At 44.1% G+C, this 12,392-nt stretch overlaps 1 protein-coding gene and 1 long non-coding RNA gene across 4 annotated transcripts in view; one reads left to right on the top strand and one right to left on the bottom strand.

The window, feature by feature from the left end:
* Positions 1–8,472, bottom strand: part of LOC141378605 (uncharacterized) — a 68,875-nt gene extending 60,403 nt beyond the window's left edge. The window contains exons 1-2 of the long non-coding RNA XR_012393480.1: positions 8,280–8,472; positions 1,146–1,224 (exon numbers count right to left, since the gene is read on the bottom strand). This is a non-coding gene — a long non-coding RNA (uncharacterized lncRNA). The remainder of the gene's footprint in view (positions 1–1,145; positions 1,225–8,279) is intronic.
* ltk (leukocyte receptor tyrosine kinase) overlaps positions 1–12,392 on the top strand; it is a 227,415-nt gene that overhangs the window by 158,883 nt on the left and 56,140 nt on the right.

Below are 12,392 nucleotides of genomic sequence, written 5' to 3'. Positions count from 1 at the left end.
CTGGCCACAGGAAATGACATGTTTTACACTGTAACAAACTCCTCCCACAAATTTTATGGTATCAGCACCAAAATTGAGTGGTGTCATCTGAAAGCTCTATCGGTGATATTTTGTAAAGATCTAGAGTTTTTGCAGAGGGGCGTGTCCGTGGTGGCATGACAAACCTCAACGCTTCGCCAAGGAACAGGAAGTCCTCATAACTCAACCACACAAAGTCTGATCAGCCTGAAACTTCATATGGTTGATATACGTCATCACTTGAACACATCCACATAACAATATTGAAGTGGGCGTGGCAAAATAACTCAACAGCGCCACCTAGAAAAATATAACGGACGAGCCCCTGATCTACGAATCACGCACATGCGTGAAAATTGGCACACACCTCAAACACGCCAAAACATATGAAAAAGTCTCTTGGAGCCATATCTCAAACCCAACAGGAAGTCGGATATTTTTAACTTCCTGCTGCAAATAAGTGCCATTTTTGCCATTTCCTGGCGTTGTATCTTAACGAACTCCTCCTAGGGATTTTATGCTATCGACACCAAAATTGGGTTTTGTCATCTAAAGGCCTTGGCGATGTTAAATTGTGGAGCTTTATTGTTTTTGTCGATGGGCGTGTCCATGGCGGCCCCGCAAACTTTGACGATTCGCCACAAAACCGGAAGTCATTATAACTTAGGCATGCATTATCCGATCTGCCTCAAAATTCACATGTTTAATAAGAGTCCAGACCAGAACACGTTTACATGCCAATATCCAGATACAGTTATAGCGCCACCTGCTGGCCACAGGAAATGTCATGATTTACAGAGTAATAAACTCCTCCCACTATTTTTTTTTGTATCAGCACCAAGTTTGGTGGGTTGTTATCTGAAAGCTTAAGTGATGATATATTGTCAAGATCTAGAGTTTTTGCAGAGGGGCGTGTCCGTGGCGGCATGACAAACCTCAACACTTCGCCGTGGAACAGGAAGTCCTTATATCTCAACCACACAAAGTCAGATCAGCCTGAAACTTCACATGGCTCATAAAAGTCCTCTTCTGAACACATCCCCAAAACAGTAATGAGTCAGTCATAACGCCACCTGCTGGCAGAAGGTAGATAGGCTTATAACTCAGCCAAACAACATCCGATCTGCCTGAAACTTCACATGGTTGATTAAATTCCATTACTGAAGACATCTACATGCCAATCTTAAGTCACAGTTATAGCGCCACCTGCTGGCAGATGGTAGTTTGCATTATAACTCAACCACACAAAGTCCGATCTGCCTGAAAGTTCACATGGTTGATAAAAGTCCTCTCCTGAACACATCTACATAACAACATTGAGTCTGTCGTAGCGCCACCTGCTGACAAAAGGCAGTTTGGCTTATAACTCAGCTAAACAATGTTCGATCTGCCTGAAACTTCACATGGTTGATAAGATTCCTCTCCTGGTGACATCTACATGCCAATCTTGAGTCACAGTCATAGCGCCACCTGCTGAGAGGAGGAGGTTTGGCATAAATCTGTGATTTTCTCCGATTTTTTAAACATATCGGCTTAAATTATTACTGTTCGCTGTTCTCTGTCATCCTGAGGCCACCGGGTGGCGGTGAGCCCGGGTGCGAGGTCCCTATCATCGCTGCTTGCAGCTTTAATTAGGGACCGAGCACCGAACGGTGCAAGGCCCTATTGGAATTGCTCCGTTTATTATTATTCTTCTTCTTCCGCGGAATGAATCGCAGTTTTAAGGGGCTAAACATGCCCGAAAACTCACGCAACTTTGCACACGCCTCAGAAGTGGCGAAAATTTACGTTTGTTATGGGCTTCGGAAGTGGGCGTGGCAAAATGACTCGACAGCGCCACCTAGAAATATGAAACGGACGAGCCCCCGATCCACGAATCACGCACATGCACGAAAATTGGCACACACCTCTAACATGCCAAAACATACGAAAAAGTCTCTTGGAGCCATATCTCAAACCCAACAGGAAGTCAGATATTTTTGACTTCCTGCGGCGAAAAAGTGGCGTTTTTGCCATTTCCAGGTGTTGTATTTTAACGAACTCCTCCTAGGGATTTTATCTGATCGACACCAAAATTGGGTTTTGTCATCTAAAGGCCTTGGCGATGTTAAATTGCGAAGCTTTAGAGTTTTTGTCGATGGGCGTGTCCGTGGCGGCCTCGCAAACTTTGACGATTCGCCACAAAACAGGAAGTCGTTATAACTCAGGCATGCATTATCCGATCTGCTTCAAATTTCACACGTTTGATAAGAGTCCTGACCTGAACACGTTTACATGCCGATATCCAGATATAGTTATAGCGCCACCTGCTGGTCACAGGAAATGACATGTTTTACACTGTAACAAACTCCTCCCACAAATTTTATGGTATCAGCACCAAATGTAAGTGGTGTCATCTGAAAGCTCTAGCGATGATATATTGTGAAGATCTAGAGTTTTTGCAGAGGGGCGTGTCCGTGGCGGCATGACAAACCTCAACGCTTCGCCATGGAACAGGAAGTCCTCATAACTCAACCACACAAAGTCCGATCAGCCTGAAACTTCATATGGTTGATAAAAGTCCATCACTGAACACATCCACATAACAATATTGAAGTGGGTGTGGCTATATGACTCGACAGCGCCCCCTAAAAAAATTAAACGGACGAGCCCCTGATCTATGAATCACGCACATGCACGAAAATTAGCACACACCTCAAACACGCCAAAACATACGAAAAAGTCTCTTGGAGCCATATCTCAAACCCAACAGGAAGTCGGATATTTTTAACTTCCTGTGGCCAAAAAGTAGCGTTTTTGCCATTTTCAGGCGTTGTATCTTAACGAACTCCTCCTAGGGATTTTATCTGATTGACACCAAAATTGGGTTTTGTCATCTTAAAGCCTTGGTGATGTTAAATTGCGAAGCTTTAGAGTTTTCATCGATGGGCGTGTCCGTGGCGGCCTCGCAAACGTTGATGATTCGCCACAAAACAGGAAGTCGTTATAACTCAGGCATGCAATATTCGATCTGCCTCAAAATTCACACATTTAATAACAGTCCCGACCTGAACAGGTTTACGTGCCGATATCCAGTTACAGTTATAGTGCCACCTGCTGGCCACAGGAAATGACATGTTTGACACTGTAACAAACTCCTCCCACAAACTTTCCCATATCAGCACCAAAATAGAGTGGTGTCATCTGAAAGCTCTAGCAATGATATATTGTGAAGATCTAGAGTTTTCGCAGAGGGGCGTGTCTGTGGTGGCATGACAAACCTCAATGCTTCGCCATGGAACAGGAAGTTATTATAACTCAAACACAAAATGTCTGATCTGCCTGAAACTTCACATGGTTGATAAAAGTCCTCTTCTGAACAAATCTACATAACAATATTGAGTCAGTCATAGCGCCACCTGCTGGCAGTAGGTACATTGGCTTATAACTCAACCACACAAACTCCGATCTGCCTGAAACTTCACATGGTTGATTAAATTCCATTACTGAAGGCATCTACATGGCAATCTTAAGTCACAGTTATAGCGCCACCTGCTGGCAGATGGTAGTTTGCAGTATAACTCAACCACACAAAGTCCGATCTGGCTGAAACTTCACAAGGTTGATAAAAGTCCTCTCCTGAGCACATCTACATAACAACATTGAGTTTGTTATAGCGCCACCTGCTGACAAAAGGCAGTTTGGCTTATAACTCAGCCAAACAATGTCCGATCTGCCTAAAACTTCACATGGTTGATAAGATTCCTCTCCTGAAGACATCTACATGCCAATCGTGAGTCACAGTTATAGCGCCACCTGCTGACAGGAGGAAGTTTGGCATAAATCTGTGATTTTTCTCAGATTTTTTAAATATATTGGCTTAAATTATTACTGTTCGCTGTTCTCTGTCATACTGAGGCCACCGGGTGGCGGTGAGCCCGGGTGCGAGGTCCCTATCATCGCTGCTTGCAGCTTTAATTAGGGACCGAGCACCGAACGGTGCAAGGCCCTATTGGAATTGCTCCGTTTATTATTATTATTCTTTTCCGGAATGAATCGCGATTTTGAGGGCCTTACCATGCCCGAAAACTCACGAAACTTTGCACACACCTTAGAAGTGGCGAAAATTTACGTTTGTTACGGGTTTTGGAAATGGGCGTGGCAAAATGACTCAACAGCGCCACCTAGAAAAATTAACCGGACAAGCCCCTGATCCACGAATCACGCACATGCAAGAAAATCGGCACACACCTCAAACATGCCAAAACATACGAAAAAGTCTCTTGGAGCCATATCTCAAACCCAACAGGAAGTCGGATATTTTTAACTTCCTGCGGCGAAAAAGTGGCGTTTTTGCCATTTCCAGGCGTTGTATTTTAACGAACTCCTCCTAAGGATTTTATCCGATCGACACCAAAATTGGGTTTTGTCATCTAAAGGCCTTGGCGATGTTAAATTGCGAAGCTTTAGAGTTTTCGTCGATGGGCGTGTCCATGGTGGCCTCGCAAACTTTGACGATTCGCCACAAAACAGGAAGTCGATATAACTCAGGCATGCATTATCCGATCTGCCTCAAAATTCGCACGTTTGATAAGAGTCCTGACCTGAACACGTTTACATGCCAATATCCAGATACAGTTATAGTGCCACCTACAGGCCACAGGAAATGACATGTTTTACACTGTAACAAACTCCTCCTACAAATTTTTTCGTATCAGCACCAAATTTGGGTGGTGTCATCTGAAAGCTCTAGCGATGATATATTGTGAAGATCTAGAGTTTTCGGAGAGGGGCGTGTCCGTGGCGGCATGACAAACCTCAACGCTTCGCCATGGAACAGAAAGTCCTTATAACTCAACCACACAAAGTCCGATCTGCCTGAAACTTCACATAGTTGATAAAAGTCCTTTCCTGAACACATCCCCATAACAATATTGAAGTGGGCGTGGCGAAATGACTCGACAGCGCCACCTATAATAATTAAACGGACGAGCCCCTGATCTACGAATCACACACATGCACGAAAATTGACACACACCTCAAACACGCCAAAACATACAAAAAAGTCTCTTGGAGCCATAACTCAAACCCAACAGGAAGTCGGATATTTTTAACTTCCTGCGGCAAATAAGTGGCATTTTTGCCATTTCCAGGCGTTGTATCTTAACGAACTCCTCCTAGGGATTTTATCCGATCGACACCAAAATTTGGTTTTGTCATCAAAAGGCCTTGGCTATGTTAAATTGCGAAGCTTTAGAGTTTTTGTCGATGGGCGTGTCTGTGGCGGCCTCGCAAACTTTGATGATTCGCCACAAAACCGGAAGTCATTATATCTCAGGCATGCATTATCCAATCTGCCTCAAAATTCACATGTTTGATAAGTGTCCTGACCTGAACACGTTTACATGCCGATATCTAGATACAGTTATAGTGCCACCTACAGGCCACAGGAAATGACATGTTTTACACTGTAACAAACTCCTCCTACAAATTTTTTCGTATCAGCACCAAATTTGGGTGGTGTCATCTGAAAGCTCTAGCGATGATATATTGTGAAGATCTAGAGTTTTCGGAGAGGGGCGTGTCTGTGGCGGCATGACAAACCTCAACGCTTCGCCATGGAACAGAAAGTCCTTATAACTCAACCACACAATGTCCGATCTGCCTGAAACTTCACATGATTGATATAAGTCCTCACCTGAACACATCTACATAATAATATTGAGTCTGTCATAGCGCCACCTGCTGGCAACAGAAAGTTTGGCTTATAACTCAGCCACACAATGTCTGAACTGCTTGAAACTTCACATGGTTGATTAAATTCCTCTCCTGAACACATTTACATGCCAATATTGAGTCTGTCATAGCGCCGCGTGCTGGCAGAAGGTAGTTTGGCTTACAACTCAGCCCCACAATGTCTGATCAGCCTGAAACTTCACATGGTTTAGTAAAATCCTCTCCTGAACACATCTACATGCCAATATTGAGACACAGTCATAGCGCCACCTGCTGACAGGAGAAAGTTAGGCATAAATCTGTGATTTTCTCTGGTTCTTTTTATATATCGGCTTAAGTTATTATTGTTCGCTGTTCTTTGTCATCCGGAGGCCACCGGCGGCGGTGAGCCCGGGTGCGAGGTCCCTATCATCGCTGCTTGCAGCTTTAATTATTATTATTATTATTATTCCGCCCCCAATCGGGGCACTTTTGAGGGTCTAAACATGCCCGAAAACTCACGAAAATTTGCACACACACCAAACGCGGTGTAAATGGCTGGGTTTTAGGGGCATCGGAAGTGGGCGTGGCAGAATGACTCGACAGCGCCACCTAGAAAAATTAAACGGACGAGCCCCCGATCCACGAATCACGCACATCCACGAAAATTGGCACACACCTCAAACATGCCAAAACATACGTAAAAGTCTCTTGGAGCCATATCTCAAACCCAACAGGAAGTTGGATATTTTTGACTTCCTGCGGCGAAAAAGTGCCGTTTTTGCCATTTCCAGGCGTTGTATTTTAACGAACTCCTCCTAGGGATTTTATCCGATCGACACCAAAATTGGGTTTTGTCATCTAAAGGCCTTGGCAATGTTAAATTGCGAAGCTTTAGAGTTTTCGTCGATGGGTGTGTCCGTGGCGGCCTCGCAAACTGTGACGATTCGCCACAAAACAGGAAGTCGTTATAACTCAGGCATGCAATATCCAATCTGCCTCAAAATTCACACGTTTGATAAGAGTCCTGACCTGAACACGTTTACATGCCGATATCCAGATACAGGTATAGCGCCACCTGCTGGCCACAGGAAATGACATGTTTTACATCGTAACAAACTGCTCCCACAAATTTTTTCGTATCAGCACCAAATTTGGGTTGTGTTATCTGAAAGCTCTAGCGATGATATATTGTGAAGATCTAGAGTTTTCGCAGAGGGGCGTGTCCGTGGCGGCATGACAAACCTCAACGCTTCGCCATGGAACAGGAAGTCCTTATAACTCAAGCACACAATGTCCGATCTGCCTGAAACTTCACATGGTAGATAAAAGTCCTCTCCTGAACACATCCTCATAACAATATTGAAGTGGGCGTGGCAAAATGACTCGACAGCACCACCTATAAAAATTAAACGGACGAGCCCCTGATCTACGAATCACGCACATGCGCGAAAATTGGCACACACCTCAAACACGCCAAAACATACGAAAAAGTCTCTTGGAGCCATATCTCAAACCCAACAGGAAGTCGGATATTTTTAACTTCCTGCGGCAAATAAGTGGCATTTTTGCCATTTCCAGGCTTTGTATCTTAACGAACTCCTCCTAGGGATTTTATCCTATTGACACCAAAATTGGGTTTTGTCATCTAAAGGCCTTGGCGATGTTAAATTGCGGAGCTTTATAGTTTTTGTCGATGGGCGTGTCTGTGGCGGCCCCGCAAACTTTGACGATTCGCCACAAAACCGGAAGTCATTATAACTTAGGCATGCATTATCCGTTCTGCCTCAAAATTCACATGTTTAATAAGAGTCCAGACCATAACACGTTTACATGCCAATATTCAGATACAGTTATAGCGCCACCTGCTGGCCACAGGAAATGTCATGATTTACAGAGTAACAAACTCCTCCCACTATTTTTTTGTATCAGCACCAAGTTTGGTGGGTTGTTATCTGAAAGCTTAAGTGATGATATATTGTCAAGATCTAGAGTTTTTGCAGAGGGGCGTGTCCGTGGCGGCATGACAAACCTCAACACTTCGCCGTGGAACAGGACGTCCTTATATCTCAACCACACAAAGTCAGATCAGCCTAAAACTTCACATGGCTCATAAAAGTCCTCTACTGAACACATCCCCAAAACAGTAATGAGTCAGTCATAACGCCACCTGCTGGCAGAAGGTAGATAGTCTTATAACTCAGCCAAACAACATCCGATCTGCCTGAAACTTCACATGGTTGATTAAATTCCATTACTGAAGGCATCTACATGCCAATCTTAAGTCACAGTTATAGCGCCACCTGCTGGCAGATGGTAGTTTGCATTATAACTCAACCACACAATCTTTGATCTGCCTGAAAGTTCACATGGTTGATAAAAGTCCTCTCCTGAACACATCTACATAACAACATTGAGTCTGTCGTAGCGCCACCTGCTGGCAGAAGGTAGTTTGGCTTATAACTCAGCCACACAATGTCCCATGTGCCTGAAACTTCACATGGTTGATAAGATTCCTCTCCTGGTGACATCTACATGCCAATCTTGAGTCGCAGTCATAGCGCCACCTGCTGAGAGGAGGAGGTTTGGCATAAATCGGTGATTTTCTCAGATTTTTTAAATATATCGGCTTAAATTATTACTGTTCGCTGTTCTCTGTCATCCTGAGGCCACCGGGCGGCGGTGAGCCCGGGTGCGAGGTCCCTATCATCGCTGCTTGCAGCTTTAATTAGGGACCGAGCACCGAAACGGTGCGTAGGCCCTATTGGAATTGCTCCGTTTTTTATTATTATTATTATTATTATTATTATTATTATTATTCCGCCCCCAACCGGGGCACTTTTGAGGGTCTAAACATGCCCGAAAACTCACGAAAATTTGCACACACACCAAACGCGGTGTAAATGGCTGGGTTTTAGGGGTTTCGGAAGTGGGCGTGGCAAAATGACTCGACAGCGCCACCTAGAAAAATTAAACGGACGAGCCCCCGATCCACGAATCACGCACATGCACGAAAATTGGCACACACCTCAAACATGCCAAAACATACGAAAAAGTCTCTTGGAGCCATATCTCAAACCCAACAGGAAGTCGGATATTTTTTACTTCCTGCGGCGAAAAAGTGGCTTTTTTGCCATTTCCAGGCGTTGTATTTTAACGAACTCCTCCTAGGGATTTTATTCGATCGACACCAAAATTGGTTTTTGTCATCTAAAGGCCTTGGCGATGTTAAATTGCGAAGCTTTAGAGTTTTCGTCGATGGGCGTGTCCGTGGCGGCCTCGCAAACTTTGACGATTCGCCACAAAACAGGAAGTCGTTATAACTCAGGCATGCATTATCCGATCTGCTTCAAATTTCACACGTTTGATAAGAGTCCTGACCTGAACACGTTTACATGCCGATATCCAGATACAGTTATAGCGCCACCTGCTGGCCACAGGAAATGACATGTTTTACACTGTAACAAACTCCTCCCACAAATTTTATGGTATCAGCACCAAATTTGGGTTGGTGTCATCTGAAAGCTCTAGCGATGTTATATTGTGAAGATCTAGAGTTTTTGCAGAGGGGCGTGTCCGTGGCGGCATGACAAACATCAACGCTTCGCCATGGAACAGGAAGTCCTCATAACTCAACCACACAAAGTCCGATCAGCCTGAAACTTCATATGGTTGATAAAAGTCCGTCCCTGAACACATCCACATAACAATATTGAAGTGGGCGTGGCAAAATGACTCGACAGCGCCACCTATAAAAATTAAACGGACGAGCCCCTGATCTACGAATCACGCACATGCACGAAAATTGGCACACACCTCAAACACGCCAAAACATACGAAAAAGTCTCTTGGAGCCATATCTCAAACCCAACAGGAAGTCGGATATTTTTAACTTCCTGTGGCGAAAAAGTGGCGTTTTTGCCATTTTCAGGCGTTGTATTTTAATGAACTCCTCCTAGGGATTTTATCTGATTGACACCAAAATTGGGTTTTGTCATCTTAAAGCCTTGGTGATGTTAAATTGTGAAGCTTTAGAGTTTTCATCGATGGGCGTGTCCGTGGCGGGCTCACAAACGATGATGATTCGCCACAAAACAGGAAGTCGTTATAACTCAGACATGAAATATTCGATCTGCCTCAAAATTCACACATTTAATAACAGTCCTGACCTGATCAGGTTTACGTGCCGATATCCAGTTACAGTTATAGCGCCACCTGCTGGGCACAGGAAATGACATGTTCGACACTGTAACAAACTCCTTCCACAAACTTTCCCGTATCAGCACCAAAATAGAGTGAAGTCATCTGAAAGCTCTAGCAATGATATATTGTGAAGATCTAGAGTTTTTGCAGAGGGGCGTGTCTGTGGTGGCATGACAAACCTCAACGCTTCGCCATGGAACAGGAAGTTATTATAACTCCACCACACAATGTCTGATCTGCCTGAAACTTCACATGATTGATAAAAGTCCTCTTCTGAACACATCTACATAACAATATTGGGTCAGTCATAGCGCCACCTGCTGGCAGAAGGTAGATTGGCTTATAACTCAACCACACAAACTCCGATCTGCCTGAAACTTCACATGGTTGATTAAATTCCATTACTGAAGACATCTACATGCCAATCTTAAGTCACAGTTATAGTGCCACCTGCTGGCAGATGGTAGTTTGCAGTATAACTCAACCACACAAAGTCTGATCTGGCTGAAACTTCACAAGGTTGATAAAAGTCCTCTCCTGAACACATCTACATAACAACATTGAGTCTGTCATAGCGCCACCTGCTGACAAAAGGCAGTTTGGCTTATAACTCAGCCAAACAATGTCCGATCTGCCTAAAACTTCACATGGTTGATAAGTTTCCTCTCCTGAAGACATCTACATGCCAATCATGAGTCACAGTTATAGCGCCACCTGCTGACAGGAGGAAATTTGGCATAAATCTGTGATTTTTTTTCAGATTTTTTTTAATATATCGGCTTAAATTATTACTGTTCGCTGTTCTCTGTCATCCTGTGGCCACCGGGCGGCGGTGAGCCCGGGTGCGAGGTCCCTATCATCGCTGCTTGCAGCTTTAATTTATTAGGGACCGAGCACCGAAACGGTGCGTAGGCCCTATTGGAATTGCTCCGTTTTTTATTATTATTATTATTATTATTATTATTATTCCGCCCCCTATCGGGGCACTTTTGAGGGTCTAAACATGCCCGAAAACTCATGAAAATTTGCACACACACCAAACCCGGTGTAAATAGCAGGTTGATATGGGTCTCGGAAGTGGGCGTGGCAAAATGACTCGACAGCGCCACCTAGAAAAATTAAACGGACGAGCCCCCGATCCACGAATCACACACATGCACGAAAATTGGCACACACCTCAAACATGCCAAAACATACGAAAAAGTCTCTTGGAGCCATATCTCAAACCCAACAGGAAGTCGGATATTTTTGACTTCCTGCGGCGAAAAAGTGGCGTTTTTGCCATTTCCAGGCGTTGTGTTTTAACGAACTCCTCCTAGGGATTTTATCCGATCGACACCAAAATTGGGTTTTGTCATCTAAAGGCCTTGGCGATGTTAAATTGCGAAGCTTTAGAGTTTTCGTCGATGGGCGTGTCCGTGGCGGCCTCGCAAACTTTGACGATTCGCCACAAAACAGGAAGTCGTTATAACTCAGGCATGCATTATCCGATCTGCGTCAAAATTCACACGTTTGATAAGAGTCCTGACCTGAACACGATTACATGCCAATATCCAGATACAGAAATAGCGCCACCTACTGGCCACAGGAAATGACATGTTTTACACTGTAACAAACTCCTCCCACAAATTTTATGGTATCAGCACCAAAATTGAGTGGTGTCATCTGAAAGCTCTATCGGTGATATTTTGTAAAGATTTAGAGTTTTTGCAGAGGGGCGTGTCCGTGGCGGCATGACAAACCTCAACGCTTCGCCAAGGAACGGGAAGTCCTCATAACTCAACCACACAAAGTCTGATCAGCCTGAAACTTCATATGGTTGATATACGTCATCTCTTGAACACATCCACATAACAATATTGAAGTGGGTGTGGCAAAATGACTCGACAGCGCCACCTAGAAAAATATAACGGACGAGCCCCTGATCTACGAATCACGCACATGCGTGAAAATTGGCACACACCTCAAACACGCCAAAACATACGAAAAAGTCTCTTGGAGCCATATCTCAAACCCAACAGGAAGTCGGATATTTTTAACTTCCTGCTGCAAATAAGTGGCATTTTTGCCATTTCTAGCCGTTGTATTTTAACGAACTCCTCCTAGAGATTTTATCCGATTGACACCAAAATTGGGTTTTGTCATCTAAAGGCCTTGGCGATGTTAAATTGCGAAGCTTTAGAGTTTTTGTCGATGGGCGTGTCCGTGGCGGCCTCGCAAACTTTGACGATTCGCCACAAAACAGGAAGTCGTTATAACTCAGGCATGCATTATCCGATCTGCCTCAAAATTCACACGTTTGATAAGAGTCCAGACCTGAACAAGTTTACATGCCGATATCCAGATACAGTTATAGTGCCACCTGCTGGCCACAGGAAATGACATGTTTTACATCGTAACAAACTCCTCCCAGAAATTTTTTCGTATCAGCACCAAATTTGGGTTGTGTTATCTGAAAGCTCTAGCGATGATATATT

The sequence above is a fragment of the Danio rerio genome, chromosome 17 (genome assembly GCF_049306965.1).
Source record: "Danio rerio strain Tuebingen ecotype United States chromosome 17, GRCz12tu, whole genome shotgun sequence".
Taxonomy (NCBI): Eukaryota; Metazoa; Chordata; class Actinopteri; order Cypriniformes; family Danionidae; genus Danio; species Danio rerio.
The sequence above is the reverse complement of the archived record's forward strand: the minus strand, read 5'-3'. Positions and strand labels throughout refer to the sequence as shown.